Below are 11,612 nucleotides of genomic sequence, written 5' to 3' on the forward strand. Positions count from 1 at the left end.
GTTTTGTTTTCTTTGGAACAGAGGAGGCTGAGGGGAGACCTGATTGAGGTGTATCAAATGATGAGGGGGGCCCAGATAGAGTGGATAGGACGGACCTGTTTCCCTGGGCAGTGGGACAATCACCGTTCACCGGTACGCGGTGAGCGCCAAGCAGTCGGAAGTGGACACGGACACCGTGACTTCAGGTGGCGAAGAGGACACTCTGCAGATGACCAAGCGACCTGCGGCATAATCTTCTGGGTTCCTCATCGCCCAGCCTGCAAATATGTCGTCGAGGCCCAGAGGCATTCTGGGCTTTGTCTCTGGCCGGAGAGGGGCACATGCGGTCGACAAGCCGTCGGTCGATCATCTCGTCCGCCAGCGGAGGCAGACATTGCTCCTGGAGTCGACAGATTCTGTACAGAGTATTGGTGAGGCCACACCTGGAGTACTGCGTGCAGTTTTGCTCTCCGTATTTACGAAAGGAGACACTTGCTTTGGAGGCAGTTCAGAGAAGGTTCACTCGGTTGATTCCGGGGGATGAGGGGGTTGACTTATGAGGAAAGGTTGAGGAGGTTGGGCCTCTACTCATTGGAATTCAGAAGAATGAGAGGGGATCTTATCAACACGTATAAGGATAAATGGTTCATTCTCGGGTTGGTAACCAGTAACTAGTGGGGTGCCACAGGGATCAGTGCTGGGACCCCAACTATTTACAATCTATGTTAACGACTTGGAAGAAGGGACTGAGTGTAACGTAGACAAGTTTGCTGACGATACAAAGATGGGAGGAAAAGCAATGTGTGAGGAGGACACAAAAAATCTGCAAAAGGACACAGGCAGACTCAGTGAGTGGGCAAAAATTTGTCAGATGGAGTATAATGTTGGAAAGTGTGAGGTCATGCACTTTGGCAGAAAAAAAAAATCAAAGAGCAAGTTATTATTTAAATGGAGAAAGATTACAAAGTGCCGCAGTACAGCGGGACCTGGGGGTTACTTGTACATGACACACAAAAGGATAGTATGCAGGTACAGCAAGTGATCAGGAAGGGCCAATGGTATCTTGGCCTTTATTGCAAAGGGGATGGAGTATAAAAGCAGGGAAGTCTTGCTCCAGTTATACAGGGTATTGGTGAGGCCACACCTGGAATACTGCGTGCAGTTCTGCTCTCCGTATTTACGAAAGGGTATACTTGCTTTGGAGGCAGTTCAGAGAAGGTTCACTCGGTTGATTCCGGGGATGAGGGGGTTGACTTATGAGGAAAGGTTGAGGAGGTTGGGCCTCTACTCATTGGAATTCAGAAGAATGAGAGGTGATCTTATCGAAACGTATCAGATTATGAGGGGGCTCGACAAGGTGGATGCAGAGAGGATGTTCCCACTGATGGGGGAGACTAGAACTAGGGGGCATGGTCTTAGAATAAGGGGCCGCCCATTTAAAACTGAGATGAGGAGGAATTTCTTCTCTCAGAGGGTTGTAAATCTGTGGAATTCTCTGCCCCAGAGAGCTGTGGAGGCTGGGACACTGAATATATTTAAGGACAGATTTTTGGGCGATAAGGGAGTGAAGGGTTACGGGGAGCGGGCGGGGAAGTGGAGCTGAGTCCATGATCGGATCAGCCCACGGTCGTATTGAATGGCGGAGCAGGCTCGAGGGGCCGAATGGCCGGCTCCTGCTCCTGTTTCTTGCGTCCTTCTCACCCCCTTCCGTCTCGCTCCTCTTCGAAACCTTACCTCCTTGACCCAGCCGTCGGTCACCTGCCGTCATTGCAACCCATGAAGCTCGGGGTCGTGTTTTTACTCTCGCAACGCTCCCGTGAAGGGCCGTTTCGCGGCCGTGAAGGCGCTATATAAATCCAGTGCGTTGCTGTCGCCAGGCGGAATTTGGGACAACCGTGAAGGTTCACCTGTACGCCGTGAGCTTCGAGCAGCCAGAAGCGGACACCTGGTCACCGCGACTTCAGGTGGCGAGGCGGTGGGGGGGGTGGGGGGAGACACTTGGCTGTAGGAAGCGTGGGCGTAAACATCGGCACAGACGTCCTGACGTTGGGTGCCGCTTTTGTTTTTTGCTCATTTTTCCCAAGGAGCTGACGGCAGGGATACCTACGTCAGGTGGCCAGGGGGGGAACAAGTCTGGGACGGCTGAAAGCAGACTGAAAGAGGGCCCGTTTGTCACGTAACGGCAACCCATCGGTGAGAGAGCAGGCTAAGCTGGTCGGTGCTCCAGCCGTCGGAGCGACAGACAGCCCCCGGAACGCGGGAGCCTCAGGACGAAGGAAGCTCGTTGGCCGCCCGGACGCCTTGGAGCGTGTATCCCCAGGAGCAGCCCAGTAACAGAGGCCCAGCTCCAAGATGTGACTCACTGCCTCGGGCAAAGGACTGGTTATTGACACGAAACAGAGAAAATAGGTGCAGGAGTAGGCCATTCGGCCCTTCGAGCCTGCACCACCATTCAATATGATCAATGGCTGATCATTCACCTCAGTACCCCTTTCCTGCTTTCTCTCCATACCCCTCGATCCCTTTACCCGTAAGGGCCACATCTAACTCCCTTTTGAATATATCCAACGAACTGGCCCCAACAACTTTCTGTGGTGGAGAATTCCACAGGTTCACCACTCTCTGGGTGAAGAAGTTTCTCCTCATCTCGGTCCTAAATGGCTTACCCCTTATCCTTAGACTGTGTGACCCCTGGTTCTGGACTTCCCCAACATCGGGAACGTTCTTCCTGCATCTAACCTGTCCAGTCCCGTCAGAATTTTATATGCTTCTATGAGATCCCCTCTCATCCTTCTAAACTCCAGTGAATACAGGCCCAGTCGATCCAGTCTCTCCTCATATGTCAGTCCTGCCATCCCGGGAATCAGTCTGGTGAACCTTCGCTGCACTCCCTCAATAGCAAGAATGTCCTTCCTCAGATTAGGAGACCAAAACTGAACACAATATTCCAGGTGAGGCCTCACCAAGGCCCTGTACAACTGCAGTAAGACCTCCCTGCTCCTATACTCAAATCCCCTAGCTATGAAGGCCAACATACCATTTGCCTTCTTCACCGCCTGCTGTACCTGCATGCCAACTTTCAATGACTGATGTACCATGACCCCCAGGTCTCGTTGCACCTCCCCTTTTCCTAATCTGCCACCATTCAGATAATATTCTGCCTTCCTGTTTTTGCCCCCAAAGTGGATAAGCTCACATTTATCCACATTATACTGCATCTGCCATGCATTTGCCCCACTCACCTAACTTGTCCAAGTCACCCTGCAGCCTCTTAGCATCCTCCTCACAGCTCACACCGCCACCCAGCTTAGTGTCATCTGCAAACTTGGAGATATATTACACTCAATTCCTTTGTCTAAATCATTGATGTATATTGTAAATAGCTGGGGTCCCAGCACTGAGCCCTGCGGCACTCCACTAGTCACTGCCTGCCATTCTGAAAAGGACCCGTTTATCCCAACTCTCTGCTTCCTGTCTGCCCAACCAGTTCTCTATCCACATCAGTACATTACCCCCAATACCATGTGCTTTGATCTTGCACACCAATCTCTTGTGTGGGACCTTGTCAAAAGCCTTTTGAAAGTCCAAATACACCACATCCACTGGTTCTCCCCTGTCCACTTGCTGTCATCATCGTAGGCGGTCCCTCGAACTCGGGTGACTTGCTTCCACACGAGTTCACAGATGTTTTGATGAAGGACCCGATGTTCCAGGCCCTGAGCTCCAATCGAGGAGGGTGGGAGATGCCTGGGGGTGGATTGTTTTAACGTGGGGGTGACCCGTTGCACACCAGACACCACACGGGGCTCGACAGAGCCGGGTCTCGGGTCCAGTGGGCAAGGGTTAACCAGGGACGACTGGAGACCTGCTCTGCTGCACGGACCCTGGTGCGCGCTCACACAACACATCGCACAGTGTGTGTGGGCTGGGCCCCCCCGTGCTGCCCCCTGGGGGCCCCCGTACCCTCCTTCGCCACACCTCCGCCATGACTTGCTGTACCCACACGTTGCCTCGCTGGGGGAGAAACTCGGCTGCACCTCAATTGCGGGGTTAATCGACGGGCGGCCCAAATTTTAGCGCCTTGAAAACGTTTGCGCCTGACGCCCAGAAATCCAGCAGAATTGGTCAAAGAGCTGACTGTGCCGGGGTGGCGGGTGGTGATAAATCAGCCATTGCACACACCAGAGCTGGGGCGAGGGAGGGAGACGCTCACCCAAAGTTTGGTCGGTACATTTTGCCGGGCCCACTGCGCACGCGCGGAACTCCGAATCGCATCTCCGGGAATCACCCGTCGTGGGCAGTCCCTCGGAATCGAGGAAGGCTTGCCTCCCGCTCGTAGCACGAGTCCTTCGGTGGCTGAACAGTCCCAATACGGGGAGCCACAGTCCCCTTGTCACAGGCGGGGACAGACAGACCGTTGAGGGTAAGGGGGAGGGTGGGACAGACAGACGTTGAGGGAAGGGGAGGGTGGGACAGACAGACGTTGAGGGAAGGGGAGGGTGGGACAGACGTTGAGGGAAGGGGAGGGTGGGACTGGTTTGCCGCACGCTGCCTGCGCTTGGTTTCTGCGCGCTCTTGGCGACGAGACTCGAGGTGCTCAGCGCCCCCTCCCGGATGCACTCCCTCCACTTAGGGGCGGACTGGTCTTTGGGCCCAGGGGGCTCCCAGGTGTCGGTGGGGGATGTTGCACTTTATATATCAGGGAGGGGCTTTGAGGGTGGGCCCCTTGTAACGTTTCCTCTGCCCCACCTTTGGCCCGTTTGCCCGTGAAGGAGTTCCCGAGTAGAGCGCTGGCTTTGGGGAGTCTCGTGTCTGCGGGGGGGACATGCGGACAATGTGGCCCTGCCCAGCGGAGCTGGTCGAGTGTGTGGTCAGTGCCGCGATGGCTGGGGGATGTTGGGCCTGGTCGAGGACGCTAACGTTGGCGCGTCTGTCCTCCCGGGGGGGGGGGGGATTTGCAGGACTCTTCGCGAGCCCAGACGTAAAGGCGCAGCGGAGTAATGCGAACATTAAAAGATTTCAAAATAACTCGTTTCCAAGCCGCTCCGTTTGGCCTGTCGACCGCTGCAAACGCGGGAGGCTCACGCACCGTGCTCGGTGTAAACGCGCGTGCCTCCGAGGGATGCCCTTCAGTAGCCGCCAGTCAAGGCCTCCGCAAGCCTTCTGGGCGGGCGCTCAACCAGGCGTCGGACCAACCGCGGGGCGCGCCCCCCAGGATGGGAGCGTGGCAGCCACGACCACCGCAAGGTGAAGCTCGAACTGGCGCGGGAGGGCGACAGCAGCGCAGGGAGACGTCGCCAAGGTCCAGGTCGGCGATTGGAGCGTGGGGGCAGGTCCAAAGGAGCGGCGAGAGATGGTCAAGGGACGCGAGGTCGAGGGACGCGAGTTCCCCCGGACCCCCGGAGGAGAGGGGCGCGAGTTCGGGGCCCAGGGGCCCAGCCCACACACTGTGCGGTGTGTGTGAGCGCGCGCACTGGGTCCGCGCAGCAGAGCTGGTCTCCAGTCGCCCCCTGGTTAACCCTGGCCCGCTGGGACCCAGACCCGGCTCTGTCGAGCCCCGTGGGGTATCTGGTGGGCAACGGCCACTCCACGTTAAAAAATAAATCCACACCCTCTGGCATCTTCCACCTCCCCTCCTCAACCGGAGTTCAGGGACTGGAACATCAGGTCCCGCAAACTCTGGTGGCAGCAAAGTCGTCCCCGGTTCGAGGGAGCGCCCTCCGACGATGGCGAGGCTAACGAAATAAGCCCAGAGAGTTCGCACGCGTGCGCCGCGCCCAATGAGGAAGGGCGAGTGGCTTGCTGTCTTCTATCGCAAGGGCGTCGGACTCGCCCAGGAAGGAAGTCTTGCTACAATTGCACGGGGCCTTGGTGAGGAGCACGCCTGGAGCAGAGTTCTCGGTCCTCCTTGTCCCAAAGGAAGGAGACACTTGCCTTGGGAGCGGGCTGCGACGGAGATTCACCAGGACTGATTCCTGGGGAATGAGCAGGATTGCGGCCTGATCCTCTCTGGGGTGGAGAAGAATTGAGGGGTATTGTGTACAGTTTTGGTCTCCTAACCTGAGGAAGGACATTCTTGCTATTGAGGGAGTGCAGCGAAGGTTCACCAGACTGATTCCCGGGATGGCGGGACTGACCTATCAAGAAAGATTGGATCAACTGGGCTTGTATTCACTGGAGTTCAGAAGAATGAGAGGGGACCTCATAGAAACATATAAAATTCTGACGGGGTTAGACAGGTTAGATGCAGGAAGAATGTTCCCAATGTTGGGGAAGTCCAGAACCAGGGGTCACAGTCTAAGGATAAGGGGTAAGCCATTTAGGACCGAGATGCGGAGGAACTTCTTCACCCAGAGAGTGGTGAACCTGTGGAATTCTCTACCACAGAAAGTTGTTGAGGCCAATTCACTAAATATATTCAAAAAGGAGTTAGATGAGGTCCTTACTGCTAGGGGGATCAAGGGGTATGGCGAGAAAGCAGGAATGGGGTACTGAAGTTGAATGTTCAGCCATGAACTCATTGAATGGCGGTGCAGGCTAGAAGGGCCGAATGGCCTACTCCTGCACCTATTTTCTATGTTTCTAAAACCGATCGAAAGGTGCAAGATTCTGAGGGGGCTGGACAGGGTGGATTGTTTCCCCCCCCTCGTGAGGGGGAGAAATCTAGAACTAGCGGGAGGGGGGGGCCCACAGTTTGAGATTAAGGGGTGGCCCATTTAAGACGGAGACAAAGAGGCCACGGATAAGTTAGCGAACGGGGAGCGAGAGTGGGCAGTGCGAGGTCAACGTGAGGATCGCAGCGATCATCAGCAGTCGGGTGTTGCTGGTTTGCGGGGTCCCCCGAGTGACCCCCTCGGGCTCCCATTAACGCCCCCCCCCCCCCCAACCTCTCCGGCCGCTCACTCAGGCGTCAAGACAAGCGAAGATCACGCCCTCTGTGGTTGCCGTCAGCAAGAGGGAGGTGATGGCCAGCAGCAGGCGAGGGTGGCAAAAGGGCACTGGTCTCATTCCTGGCTCAGCGGGCAGCAATCTCGCCCGAGTCCGAAGGTCCGCGGGTTCAAGTCTCTCACTCCAAGGGCCCCCCCCCCCCCCGAGAACATAAATCGAGACCGACACTCCCAGGGGCAGTACTGAGGGAGCGCCGCACTGTCGGAGGGGCAGTACTGAGGGAGCGCCGCACTGTCGGAGGGGTGGTACTGAGGGAGCGCCGCACTGTCGGAGGGGCAGTACTGAGGGAGTGCCGCACTGTCGGAGGGGCAGTACTGAGGGAGCGCCGCACTGTCGGAGGGGCAGTACTGAGGGAGAGCCACACTGTCGGAGGGGCAGTACTGAGGGAGCGCCGCACTGTCGGAGGGGCGGTACTGAGGGAGCGCCGCACTGTCGGAGGGGCAGTACTGAGGGAGCGCCGCAATGTCGGAGGGGCGGTACTGAGGGAGCGCCGCACTGTCGGAGGGGCAGTACTGAGGGAGCGCCGCAATGTCGGAGGGGCAGTACTGAGGGAGCGCCGCACTGTCGGAGGGGCAGTACTGAGGGAGTGCCGCACTGTCGGAGGGTCAGTACTGAGGGAGCGCTGCACTGTCGGAGGGGCAGTACTGAGGGAGCGCCGCACTGTCGGAGGGGCAGTACTGAGGGAGCGCCGCACTGTCGGAGGGGCAGTACTGAGGGAGCGCCGCACTGTCGGAGGGGCAGTACTGAGGGAGTGCCGCACTGTCGGAGGGTCAGTACTGAGGGAGCGCTGCACTGTCGGAGGGGCGGTACTGAGGGAGCGCCGCACTGTCGGAGGGGCGGTACTGAGGGAGCGCCGCACTGTCGGAGGGGCAGTACTGAGGGAGCACCGCACTGTCGGAGGGACAGTACTGAGGGAGCGCCGCACTGTCGGAGGGGCAGTACTGAGGGAGCGCCGCACTGTCGGAGGGGCAGTGCTGAGGGAGCGCTGCACTGTCGGAGGGGCGGTACTGAGGGGGTGCCGTACTGCGCTGTCGGAGGGGCAGTACTGAGGGAGAGCCACACTGCCGGAGGGGCAGTACTGAGGGAGCGCTGCACTGTCGGAGGGGCGGTACTGAGGGAGTGCCGTACTGCGCTGTCGGAGGGGCAGTACTGAGGGAGAGCCACACTGCCGGAGGTGCCGTCTTTCGGATGAGACGCTAAACCGAGGCCCCGTCTGCTCTCGCGCGGGGAGTGAAAGGTCCCAGGGCCACTATTGTGAAGAAGAGCAGAGGGGGTGTTATCCCCGGTGTCCTGGGGTCCACTCCGACCTGCCGGAGGACAGCACCGTGGGTCTGGAGGGCGAGAGAGCGCACGAGGCACAACAAGCATGCGACGGCTTCCAGACGCGGGAGGGAGCTTGCGTGAAGCCGAGGTGGGGGGGGGGCAGAGGAGCTTGCGTGAGACCGAGGGGGGTGGGGGGGCGTAGGAGCTTGCGTGAGACCGAGGGGGGGGGGGGGGCGGAGGAGCTTGCGTGAGACCGAGGGGGGGCGGAGGAGCTTGCGTGAGACCGAGGGGGGCGGGGGCGGAGGAGCTTGCGTGAGACCGAGGGGGGGGGGGGGCGGAGGAGCTTGCGTGAGACCGAGGGGGGGGGGGCGTAGGAGCTTGCGTGAGACCGAGGGGGGGGGCGGAGGAGCTTGCGTGAGACCGAGGGGGGGGGGGCGTAGGAGCTTGCGTGAGACCGAGGGGGGGGGGGGGGGCGGAGGAGCTTGCGTGAGACCGAGGGGGGGGGGGGGGCGTAGGAGCTTGCGTGAGACCGAGGGGGGGGGCGGAGGAGCTTGCGTGAGACCGAGGGGGGGTGGGGGCGGAGGAGCTTGCGTGAGACCGAGGGGGAGGGCGGAGGAGCTTGCGTGAGACCGAGGGGAGGGGGGTGGGCGGAGGAGCTTGCGTGAGACCGAGGGGGAGGGCGGAGGAGCTTGCGTGAGACCGAGGGGGGGCGGAGGAGCTTGCGTGAGACCGAGGGCGGGGGGGGGGGGCGGAGGAGCTTGCGTGAGACCGAGGGGGAGCGGCAAATGATGATCCGGGCCAGCTCGGGGGCCCAGCCCACACACTGCGCGGTGTGTGAGCGCGCACTAGTCCCGTGCAGCAGAGCTGCTCTCCAGCCGCCCTGGTTAACCCTTGCCCACTGGATCGAGACCTCGCTCTGTCGAGCCCCGTGTGGTGTCTGGTGGACAACGACCACTCCCACGTTTAAAATAAAATCCACGCACAGGCATCTCCCACCCTTCAGCATGTGGTTCGGGGGCCTGGAATATTAGGTCCTTCACTGAAACACCTCTGAACTCATCCCTTTTGGGCGTGGAGGCAAGTCATCCTCGCCTCGAGGGGCTCCCTGTGACGACGGGGCCAATATTTCTCCCTCAAATCAACGCAACAAAAAAAAACCCCAGATGATCTGGGTCACCATCACGTCGCTGTACGTGGGAGCTTGCTGTGCGCAAATTGGTCGCCGCGTTTCCCGCATTTACAACCGTGACCGCACTCCACAAGTACTTCACTGGCTGTAAAGCGCTTTGGGGACAGCCGGATGCGGGGGGAAGCTATATAAATGCAGTTCTTGTCTTTTTTTTTGTTTGTTTTCGGACACCAGACCAGAGAGGCGGAAGCGGTTCGATTTTACAGCTTACATTTTTATTTTCAAGAGCAACAAATACTATTTTCATCCCCTTCTCCTCTCTCCCGCGTCTCCGAGACCCCCTCCCCCTCCCTGTCTCTCTCCACCCCCCCACCCCCCCTCCCTCCCCCCGCCCCCTTTGAGCGTGGCCAACGTAAACCTCGCTCTAAAATCCCACGCAACGTCTCCATGATTCCTGGCCGATTAGCGGTTCGACCCCTGACCCCCACGCCCCTTAAAGTGATGCACGCATCCGCCCACCACAAACACCACCACCACCACCCCCCCCACCCCCAGCCCCACACACACGCTCCCTCCCTCCCCCCACCCCCCGCCCCACACACACACACACACACACACACACACAGAAAAAAAATTTACCAAGAGCTGCCAAGCCCCAGACCTATTTTTGGCAAGTTTTTTTTTGTCCTGCCCTTCACGGTTAAAATCTTTTGCCCCGTTCCTCCTGCTATTCGACTGGGGGAGGCTTCGATTGCCACGAATAAAGGGGGGGGGGGGGGGGAAAAGAGAGAGCGCGGGGGGAGCGGTGCTGGGCGATGGGAGGGGCTTTGCCTATTTCGCCCCCCACCACCCCGTGGAAGTTACAACAGTGGAAGCATGTGGAGGGGGTGGGGCAAAAGGTTATAGGGGCCCCAGCAGCAAATTTTGAGCGAACATGCGTTCCAAACACAAAGCTCTCGTCAGCTCGGGTCGGAGCCCCTCCAGAAGCCCCCCCCCACGGAACACCCGATTCCCATCAAGTTTATGGCAAGGAGATCTAGGTCCCCTTGCCCTCAAACACACACACACACACACACACACACGTCAGTGTACAGATATCTCCCTGAGGGAGAGGGGACTGAGAGACACCAGTCAGTGTACAGATATCTCCCTGAGGGAGAGGGGACTGAGAGACACCAGTCAGTGCACAGATATCTCCCTGAGGGAGAGGGACTGAGAGACACCAGTCAGTGTACAGATATCTCCCTGAGGGACAGGGGACTGAGAGACACCAGTCAGTATACAGATATCTCCCTGAGGGAGAGAGGGGGGACTGAGAGACACCAGTCAGTGTACAGATATCTCCCTGAGGGAGAGGGGACTGAGAGACACCAGTCAGTGTACAGATATCTCCCTGAGGCAGAGGGGACTGAGAGACACCAGTCAGTGTACAGATATCTCCCTGAGGGAGAGGGGACTGAGAGACACCAGTCAGTGTACAGATATCTCCCTGAGGGAGAGGGGACTGAGAGACACCAGTCAGTGTACAGATATCTCCCTGAGGCAGAGGGGACTGAGAGACACCAGTCAGTGTACAGATATCTCCCTGAGGCAGAGGGGACTGAGAGACACCAGTCAGTGTACAGATATCTCCCTGAGGGAGAGAGGGACTGAGAGACACCAGTCAGTGTACAGATATCTCCCGGGGAGAGAGAGAGAGAGAGAGGAGACTGAAAATCAACACACCACGTTAAAAGATGGTTGACGGGGGGGTGAAGCAAAGCGGGAAAGAAGTATTGGGAGTACTTGCTCGAACGGCAACAGCCATGCTTGACGACGAGCTGCTCGGGGGGGGGGTTAAGTTAATGACAAAATGGCACCCTCATGGCCAAAGGGTTTCATCTCAGTCCGAGTGGCCTTCTGGGTGGGTCTGTGGAGATCCGACGGGGAGATGCGGGGAGCGAAACGGAAAAAAAAAAGTGTCAAGGAGTGGGAGGCGGTTAAAAGAGACCGCAAATTCGACAGGGCCTCAGTTACCCACACAAGCAGGCCCGATGTCCCCATCCGGGAGTGTGGTGGGGTTGGGGCGCGCTTGCTAGAGAGCAAGCGAGGGAGACCGGGTGGGGGGGGGGGGGGGGGAGAAAAAAAAAAAAAATACCTCGCTGGCTCGAGGGGCTAACTAAATCTGGCCAAGGCCTCAAGTTAGCACTAGGCCCGAGGATGGAGCCTGGGCCTTGGGTGTGTGTGAGCGTGTGCGTGTGCGCGCGCGAGAGAGAGAGAGAAACTGAAAGCAACCCCGCCCCCACCGCTAAAA

Source organism: Pristiophorus japonicus, unplaced genomic scaffold (assembly GCF_044704955.1).
Source record: "Pristiophorus japonicus isolate sPriJap1 unplaced genomic scaffold, sPriJap1.hap1 HAP1_SCAFFOLD_118, whole genome shotgun sequence".
NCBI classification, from domain to species: domain Eukaryota; kingdom Metazoa; phylum Chordata; class Chondrichthyes; family Pristiophoridae; genus Pristiophorus; species Pristiophorus japonicus.